The following is a 9243-nucleotide window of genomic DNA, read 5'->3' as shown; positions in this document are numbered from 1 at the left end:
GCACAACCCATTCTTTGACATCCTTCTGCCTTTACAGTTTGGATTCTGGGTAAAAGCGTTGGAAGTAGGGCGGGGCTACAAAAACAAGAGGAAGTCTTGGGGATGCTCAATGGGAAAATTCCTTTTTTCGGTAGCTGGTAACTAGACATCAGCTTTATACTGCAGGAGTGGGGGGTGGGGGTAGAAAGGCCTGGTTATTGGAAGCTAAGACCTATCTGCACCACCCCAGCCTGAATTGGCAAAACATGCTTCTTGTTAGAACTCTAAGGCTCACACCAGCTCTGCCTGTTAAGAAAATGATTTCAGGGCAGTTGTTTCCAAGGAAGGGACTCAGGCATGGAGGGCTCGTAGAGACAGTCGGTTGCAAAGGAAAATGCCTACAGCCAGATTCAGGGGAATACGGCAAACCGAGGTCAAGTACGGGAACAAAAGTGAACCTGTGGGCTCTTCGAGGCAGATAATTTTTTATAACCAGCATTAAATATTTGCTGTGTTGCCAGTGTTCCGAGGATACACAAAAAGGTGCAGGGGAAGAGGGGAAGAACGCAAGGCCTGGAGTCTGGTGCCGTGTGGCTGTTCCACTTATAGACTATGTAACTCTGGACAGATTTCTAACCCTCTCTAAACGTCTGTGCTGTTATCAGTGAAATGGAGAGGCTGACTCCTTCTTCATAAAGTTGTTGGATGAGAGGAGTGCAGGGCTTGGAGCACAGTGGGCACTCACGAGGGGCGGGGCAGCAGCGATGGCCACAGTGGTGGGAGGAGGAGATTCACACTGCTAGCGACAGGAGTCATAGCAGGGCATTAGCACATAAGTGGCAGCAGTCACAGTAGATGCTTAGAAGCAGCAGTAGAAACAGCAACAGCTCAGCAATAGGCACAGTAGTGGATAAGCGGCCATAATAGTAGCAGTATTAATAATAGTAGCATTAGTAGTTGTTGTGATAGGAAAGATAGTTTCATTGCCTTGGGATGTGAAAAAGAATTTGACTTTGAGGGAAGAAGGATTGGGGGATGAAACATATTTATCTGCTCAGTCTCTCTTATGGACAGAGACTGTTGCTATTGGAAGGTGCCATGCAGTTGGTTCCACCCCATAGCAACCTTATGCACAACAGAGCGGAACACTGCCCTGTTCTGAGACTAACTTGAAAATGACCTGGTCTCCTGAGTCCAAACATCCCTACCATATGGTGCTGCTTCTCCCACTGAGTTGGGATTTAATTCTGTCGGAGATGGAGAACTATGGGAGGGGCTTAAGAAGTGGACTGTTTTAGAGATGGCAATGCTTTGGGAAGACAAATTTGTAGCTAGGATGCAATTCTCAGTGTGGAGTCAGGATGAAATTTCAGATTTTAGATTCATGCCTTCTTGATTCGTTTTCTTCTTCTATATGTATGGAAAACTCTGACACCTGTGGTCCCATGTTAGGTGCTAGGAGAGGCCAGGAGAGGAGGATACAATCTGTGCTCTCAAAGGTATTAAGAATAGTAGGGGAGGTGGTTATTATCTGAGTGAAATAATTGATAAATAGACGAATAAAGTGGAGCTGAGGGAACACAAGGGCCATCAGAAAAAAGAGGCAGACCTTCACTAAGATGGATCGACACAATGTTCGTTTTGGCAGCACGTTTCCTGAATCTGGGATGGCACAGAAAAGGGTCGCATGGTCTCTGGACAAGGATGACATGCAAATTAGTGATGTATTCATGGGTTTTTTGTCTGTGTGCATGTGTGACTGCTTTTGTATTGTTCTGACAAAGCTTTGTAGGCTTAGTTTTGGCTTAGTGCTTGAGTGTTATCAAGATTTTTGTCTTGTGTCTAGCCCTAATTGTTTCCTAAGGCATGCGCAGTCACCTCACCTTTTAATCTGTACAAGTGAGGGTCCTATGTATTTTGGCCCAAGGAGTTCTTATTTGTGCAATTTTTCCTTTTCTCCCTGGCATTTTAAATTCTGAATGCTAGATTAATGATAGTATTATTAGAATTATCAAATGGCCCCTGTAGGTTACCTATTTTATTTAAAATCAAACAAATGCTGCTTCTATCGTGATCAGGGTGATATATAAAACTTAGAAATATGAGTGGATTTTGAGCTCATGCCTAATCCTAAGCCCTAATCTAAGAACAATTAGTTCTTGTGATGTAGTTCTGCTTGATACTTCAGTGATCACTGAAGATATGGGGCTATGGCAAAGCCTAGGGAAGAACTAAGAAGGTGCCCAATGATCAGAAAGAATAGCCTCTGGGTCTTCAAAGCTTCTCTTGAAACAAGCCGCCATCTAAGCGAGGTATCAGCTAAATCCACAAGGAAGGGGCAAGCCGCCGGTGTGATCCAAGGATTGTAAACAATAAAATCCAAAGCCAGAGGAAGGAATTATTTTAGAGTTCAAATACTGGGTGCCTGGTTTACAGAGGCTATGCTAAGTCCACAAGGAAGGGGCATAGCCGCCGGTGTGATCCAAGGATTGTGAACACTAAAGTCCAAACCCAGAGGAAGGAATTATTTTAGAGTTCAAATACTGGGTGCCCAGTTGACAGAAGGCTATGGATTACAGTGAAAGCCCCAAATCATATTCCTCGAGTCCTCATGTGGATGAAGCTTTCCCTGAACTCCCCGAGGCCACTGACCAGGGGTGTGAAGTCTTCTGTACACAGTGCACTGGAGAATAGACTAATGTAGATCTTGTTAGGTTAAAACTCATCATCTTACCCTTTGTTTGCCTATTTGACATATTTATAACTTGTTCTAGTTATTATTGTTATTATTTGCTTTCTTTTGAATAGGGGGCTTCCTGTGGTTTATTTTATTGTTATTTGGCCTGGCTTTTTAAAAAAATATGCTTTTCTCTATATGAAATCCAGGATAGGTAAAGCTATAGAGTCAGTAACTAGCTTAATATCTCCATGGGGTTATGACAGGGAAGGTTTGTGGAGTGGGGGCGGGGATGGGGAGCTAATAATAATGAATATAAGAATGAATAAAACGATCTAAAATTGATTGTGGAAACAGTGGCACAAATCTGTTACATATCTTTAAAACACTGAATTGTGGGGTATGTAAATTATGCCAATAAAATGCTTAAATTTTACCAAAAAGATGGAGGATTGACACAGTGATACAAGGGGATCAAGTGTAACAACAATGCTGAGGACGGCGCAGGACCAGAGACATTATGAGTGGAAGCTGCCTGGATGGAACCTAAGAAAAACATCAACTAGGAGATTCAGGAGGCTGGGGTCACTTAAGCTAGGTCTTAGATGGTGACATAGATTTTCTTTGATTCAGGAGTAGATACGAGGGACACTGAGCAGGAAAAGCCAGCAGGATTTGGCATTGATCAGAAGAGGGGTGTGAACGACCCGAGAGTACAATGCTATCTAGGCTCCAGACATGGTCCATGGATTTGAAAGATGTATGATGAACATGGTAGTTATTTTTTACAAAGATCCGGGAAGCTTCCTTCCAAGGGAAAAATGGGTGACACCAGGAAAGCACCTGGAATCAGGCAGGCCAGTCAGGGCGGGCTCATTACCATCCAGGCAGGAGATGGTGGCAAGGAGGGGGAGGATGGGAAGGATTGAGGACGGTATTTTGCCAAATCATTATGAACCGCTGTTATAGGTCAGAGAAAGAACTCTGCTTCCAGTGACTCACCAAGACAAATAGCAAGTGGTGGAGATTAGATGAATCCTCTGGGCTGTCTCACTCTAAAACTACTCCATTACACTGCTTGGAGAGAGAGGCTTCACGGCGGCAGAATGATGGGCCTTGGTAGTGGGTTGGATGTCAAGGGAGAAGGAGAGAAGGGAATTAGGCTACAGCAGGGTTTCTAGACTGGGCAACTAGGTGGAAGATGGCGACTAGAATCAAGACAGCTAATGTGAGCAAATAGAGCTACCATAGATACTCGCGTATAAGCTGACTGTTCCAGCACATTTTTAATACATTTTTTTGGGTGGTAAAATTAGGTGCCTCGGCTGATATTCAGGTCGGCCTATACTCGCGTATATACATTTGGTCTTGAGAGGGCCACGGAGCCAGCCCACAATAGATCTCAAGTCTCCAGGGAACCACTGCATTTAAAGCACAAAAGGAAATAAAGCAAGTATCATAGGGACAAAGATCTATATTGCTCAGGCTTAGCATTAAGCCTAGAATTAGTGAGACGTGGCTAAGTAAGGTGGTCGGCCAGTCCTATTCTATTCATTTCGCAGCTATGAACCAAAGGCACGTAACTGAATCATACTGCTCTTACTTTGGTGATTTACAGGTAGATCGACAAGCACACCCCCCTGAATATGGCGAGAGTAGGAACTGCTAATAGTGATGAGAGCACAGAAGGGAAGTCTTGATTCTCAGGTGGGAGAACTTGTCAGAATGATTACTCCGTAGAGACAATCGCCAAAGAGTTGTTTGTCAACTGGGAAGAACCTATAAATCCTGGAAAGATTTGTTTGTTGTTATTCTAATTAAAATGGTATGTTCCAGAACCTATATCTCCCCCCACCCACCCACCTGCCGCCCTTTTTAGTCTGAGCAATTCTGCCTTAATCTAGACTAGGTCAATATAGTCTTCCACACCATGTTCCCATTTGTTCAGAGCCCAACGTACAACTTTCTGTCCTTTTGAGGACTCAGGGCCCTCTACTCTTAACCACTCCTCGGTGCCTCTGCCAGTGAGCGCAGTCCCAGCTGTTCTGTGCTAGGTAATAAGGCCGCGAAGATGCCTAAGACCTAGCTCCCAGTCTTGCCACAGACCACTCAGCCGACCTCATTTCCCTGGGTAGCTCGATCACACCTGTCCTCTCCTCAGACATGAGTCACAGTGCGTCCTTCTGTCTGCATGGCCCCGGAACTCTAGAGAAGTGTGGCTTCAAGAAGAGAGCAGTTCAGCCCTGTCAGGCAGGCAAGGGCTGGCGTAGGGGTGGTAGTGGTGGTGGTGGTGGGGGGGAGGTTTGTGGAAAGATTCCATTCTGTACCAGGTGTTTCATGGATGTTCTTGTCATCCTCACCATACCGTGTGTGAGAGGGAGGTACCGTCACTCTCATTTTACAGTTGAGGGTCCTGAGATTGACAGTGGTTGATGATTTTGTCTAGAACCACACTGCTAGTTAAGAGAATGGCTGGGGTTCATTCACACTTAGATGCGTTTCAACTGAAACACGGGCTGTTTCTGTTATATTGTAATAGTTTCCCTTACTCCATCTGATTCTGGGACTGTTAGCTGAGCTGAGACATGAGGGAAGGGACCTTTAATCTTACGGCGCGTAGAGCCCTCCAGAGGCACCGGCTCAGAGGAGGGATTTTGAACAACCGGGGAGGGACATTGCAGGTTCAGCTCACGACTCCCGGAAGAAGGTATAATAAAGAACCCTAGCTAATTCTCTACCCAAAGGGTGCCAGATGGGCTCTGAAATGACGACCTGACTGAAGCACTGGCAGATCTAGAACCTTCCGCCTGCCCCGTGACAAAGGGATGCTGGTGACCGTGAGTTTTGAATTTATGCTCCAAACCCTACCCTCTGAAGGATTCGGATGTTCATACAGGCTGAGGTTCAGATAGGAAAGTGGGATAGGAAGAAGGCAGGGCTCCAGAAACATATTGGGAACCCCCACCCCACCCCACGCCCCACCCCGCGTGCACACACAGACACACACAAAACCAACCCGAGGTCCTTTATGTATGCAGCCATCCTGGAAAGTACAAGCTCCTTCTTCGCTCCCCACCACGACCTCTAGATGGTGCTATTGTTTCCTTATTCTACTTCAACCGGTTTTTCTCTTGCTCTGATTTTATCTGGACAGAAATGAAAAGGATCCAGTATGGAGTGTTGGTAAGGGAGCTGGGTTTGAAACCAGTTTCTCACCAGTCGTATGCGTGCAAACACATGCTCTGACCTTTCAGATTCTCAATAATCTCATCCCAGGAACGGAGAAAATGATACTTACTTGAAGGTTGCTGACATGTTGGGGACGTCAAATAAGGCCGCGGATGTGAAGGCCTCTAGCACAGTGTACCACGCATGTTCCCTAAATGTGTGCTAGCGATACAAACGGATGCTCAACAAATGTTGACCGTGCCGCACTTTCACGGGTCGCCCGACTTTTGCTATTTAGAAACACGAGTTTGGGCCCTTTAAGGCAGGCCACGGCATGTCTGCTGCTTTAAAAAAAACGACAGAACCGCCGAAAACCAGAGCCCCTGCCACCAAGTGCATTCTGACTTGTAATGAGAAGAGAGTGGAATGGCTCTGTAGGGTTTTCAAGACTATCAATGTTTATGGGGGTGGATCAGCTCATCTTTCTCCACTGGAGACCCTGATGGGTCTGAACTGCCAACTTGAAGGTTCGTGGTCTTGTACTTAAGCCCCTGTGCCACCAGGCAAAAGAGAGAAGCTTCCTTGTGTCTCCTCTCCTTCCAACAGTGAGTAGGAAGAGCTCCTAGCCAAGAGCCCACTGCAGCTGCTGTGCTTAAAGGCGAAAACAAACCTGACCAGCAGAGCTGATGGTTTGCCTTCCTCTGCTCTGGACTTCACTAGAAAGGAAGCTGGTTGGCCTCTTACTTACCAACCAGAACGCTGGAGCCTCTTCAGGGTGAAGAGACCTCTAGTCCTTGTCTGACCTTCTGGACTGATGCGGAGCAAAGCAGGAACTGAGTATGGAGAATTGTGGGAGAGCCAAGTAGAGAACCCACATGCCCTGCCCCCGCCTTTCTCAGGCATACACAAAGAACTCTGGCTTAATGGTTAATATGACCAAAGTGGCCCAAGCAGTTTGCTTCTGACGGCTATCCTAAAGATTGATGGCTTAAACCCACCCAAAGGCACTGCAGCAGAAGAGTCTGTGATCCGCTTCCATAACGATTACAGCCAAGAATGCCCTCTGGAGAAGTTCTACTCTGTAACACACGGCGGCGTCGCCGTGAATCAAAATCGACTCGAGTTTTTGTTGTTTGTGTATTGCTCTGTCCTGAGAAGGAAGTGGGTAGGGAAGACTAGAGGTTGGAATGCCGCCATCTGCTGAAGCTCATCAGGTCAGTAGGCTCTGGCTATTTCATTGACTGGGCTGGTGCTGTCCTGCATCTCAGTGCTGAAATCCCTTGCCCTCTATTCTCTTCCCTCATGAAGCTTCTGCGTGTAGACCTATGATGATGGGTAGCTCGCTGTCTTAATTCAAAGGTTTAAAACTAATTATCAGAAAGTTTTTTTCCCTCATTCTGAGTTATCATATGTGGTACTCTGTCTCATCTCTGAACCTGTTTTTTACATCTAAGCAACACAGAACATGTGGGCTTCTTTTGTTCCCATCATGCTCTGATATCTTCTTGGAGATACCAATCCTGCTTTCTTACTCCCTTTGCTTTTTCATCCTCAGTATGAACAGATTTAGTTTCTTCATACATTTCTAATGGGAAATGATTTAGACAGTTCCCTTCCAAATGATGGGCTAGTATTTACTGAGAACCTTTGCGGACACAAGAACCTTGGTGGCACAGAGGGCTATACATTGAACTGCTAACCAGAAAGTCGATGGCTCATACTACTGAGTCACTCACTCAGAAAGATGACCTTGTCTGCTCCTGTAAAGATTTACAGCCTCAGAAACCCTAAGGGGCAGTTCTATTTTTGTCTTCTAGCCTGTTATGAGTCAGAATGGCAGTGAGTTTGGTTTTAAGTTCATTTACTCTTCATACCTACTGTGATGGGCTACTGTTAGATTACCCTTACCCATTTACTGGTAATGAAACAAAGACTCAGTGGAGTTAAGCAACTTTGCCAACATCACATAGCTATTGAGAAAACAACTATAAAAAGCAGTGTTCAAATGAAGAATTAGAACCTAGAGTTACCTGAATCCAAGTTTTTCCCTCTTGAACCACTAGCCTACCTGCTGCCTATGTGATCTGTGGGCCAATGAATCAATGGAGGGTCCCAAATATGATAACATTGTTCTGGAAGTGAGCTGACCAGTGAAGAAGAGGTGCGAACTCTTGTCTCCCACATTTTATGCAACCTGACTGTATTCAAGCTACCTGAAATGATGCCAACATTTTTCAGACGGTTGCAATACTGTTATCTCGCATTGAGCTGGTTGAACTCAACTAATCTCTCCACAACTTTGACACAGGAGCTGCTGGAAAGTCAAGCCATGACCATAATTCCTTATCTTAATGACAAGTTCCCTGACATCAAAGGATGATTTATACCAAATTTGGGTTGGATGGTTGGCTCCTTGAGGGAGTGGGAGACCTAGAAGAGAAGTGCCAAGAATACTTGGAGGAACAGAGCAGCAGCACACACCACTTTATTGGGGCAATAAGAACTCAGGGGAGAAACTATCTGTACAACACGGCAAACATTGCCAGTCAACATACAGTTCTTTGTTATAATTTCTGAAAACCAAAATGCAAAGAGAGAACAAACTTTGCTCTTAATATCTGCAACAAACTTTAAAAAATATCCAACCCATATCAAAAGAATGCTTAACTAAAGCTTTGTGCTAAAGGCCTCATCTCCCCCGAGCCTCCATTGCTCTATTTCCTAATCCTCATTTCCAGGAGGTCATTTTAATTAGTAGCCTGTGATGGTGACTCAGCCTGCTGTTTCTGGAGACAGGAAGGAAGCAGACTCCTCTGGACTCATTCATCATGCAAGGCACTTTACTCTTCAGAAGAAAAATGAAACAACGTTTAGCTTGCACCACACCTTGGCATTGCTGCTGCTGTTTGAATCTTCCTCACTTGGTAGTCAGTCCTTCTCAAAGTGACCCCTTAACTTATTCCCTTGCAGATTATCAATGCTCACCTCTTAAATGGTAAAGCTTTTTCTTAGATCTAGAGATAGTAACCAGGAGGAACCTTTTGGAATAAGTGACTAACAGGTTTTGTCCTGGGAGGTAAGTTATCATTAACCTCTGCCTGCCCCACGCCCCACCCCCAGGTAGTACTTAAATGGCCCAGATAACTGACAAATCGTTCTCAAAGTGGTTTTCTGAAGTGGCATGCAGAAGTGGGGGGCCAGAAAGCAGCAGTTTGTAGATCCAGGGACTGTTATCTCAGATCCCTGCTTTAAAAAATCATGTCCCATTGTTCCCCATCATACATTTGTTCAGGTTGTACATGCTGTTGAGTTTCATTTCGGATCTGAGCCAGGAAGGTGCAAACAATCACAACTTATTCTAAAAGGTGGCCATCTGTAATAACTGTACAACTTAAAGATTTAAACAAACTGAAGAAGAA

At 45.1% G+C, this 9243-nt stretch overlaps 1 non-coding gene across 1 annotated transcript; it reads left to right on the top strand.

Moving 5' to 3' along the window:
• The first annotated feature begins 1613 nt into the window (after positions 1-1613).
• Positions 1614-1718, top strand: LOC115870205. Its single transcript, XR_004046577.1, has one exon. It is a non-coding gene; the product is annotated as a U6 spliceosomal RNA (small nuclear RNA).
• The last annotated feature ends 7525 nt before the right edge of the window (positions 1719-9243 follow it).

Source organism: Echinops telfairi, unplaced genomic scaffold (genome assembly GCF_000313985.2).
Source record: "Echinops telfairi isolate 266 unplaced genomic scaffold, ASM31398v2 ScPeMD7_443;HRSCAF=831, whole genome shotgun sequence".
NCBI lineage: Eukaryota > Metazoa > Chordata > Mammalia > Afrosoricida > Tenrecidae > Echinops > Echinops telfairi.
The sequence above is the reverse complement of the archived record's forward strand: the minus strand, read 5'-3'. Positions and strand labels throughout refer to the sequence as shown.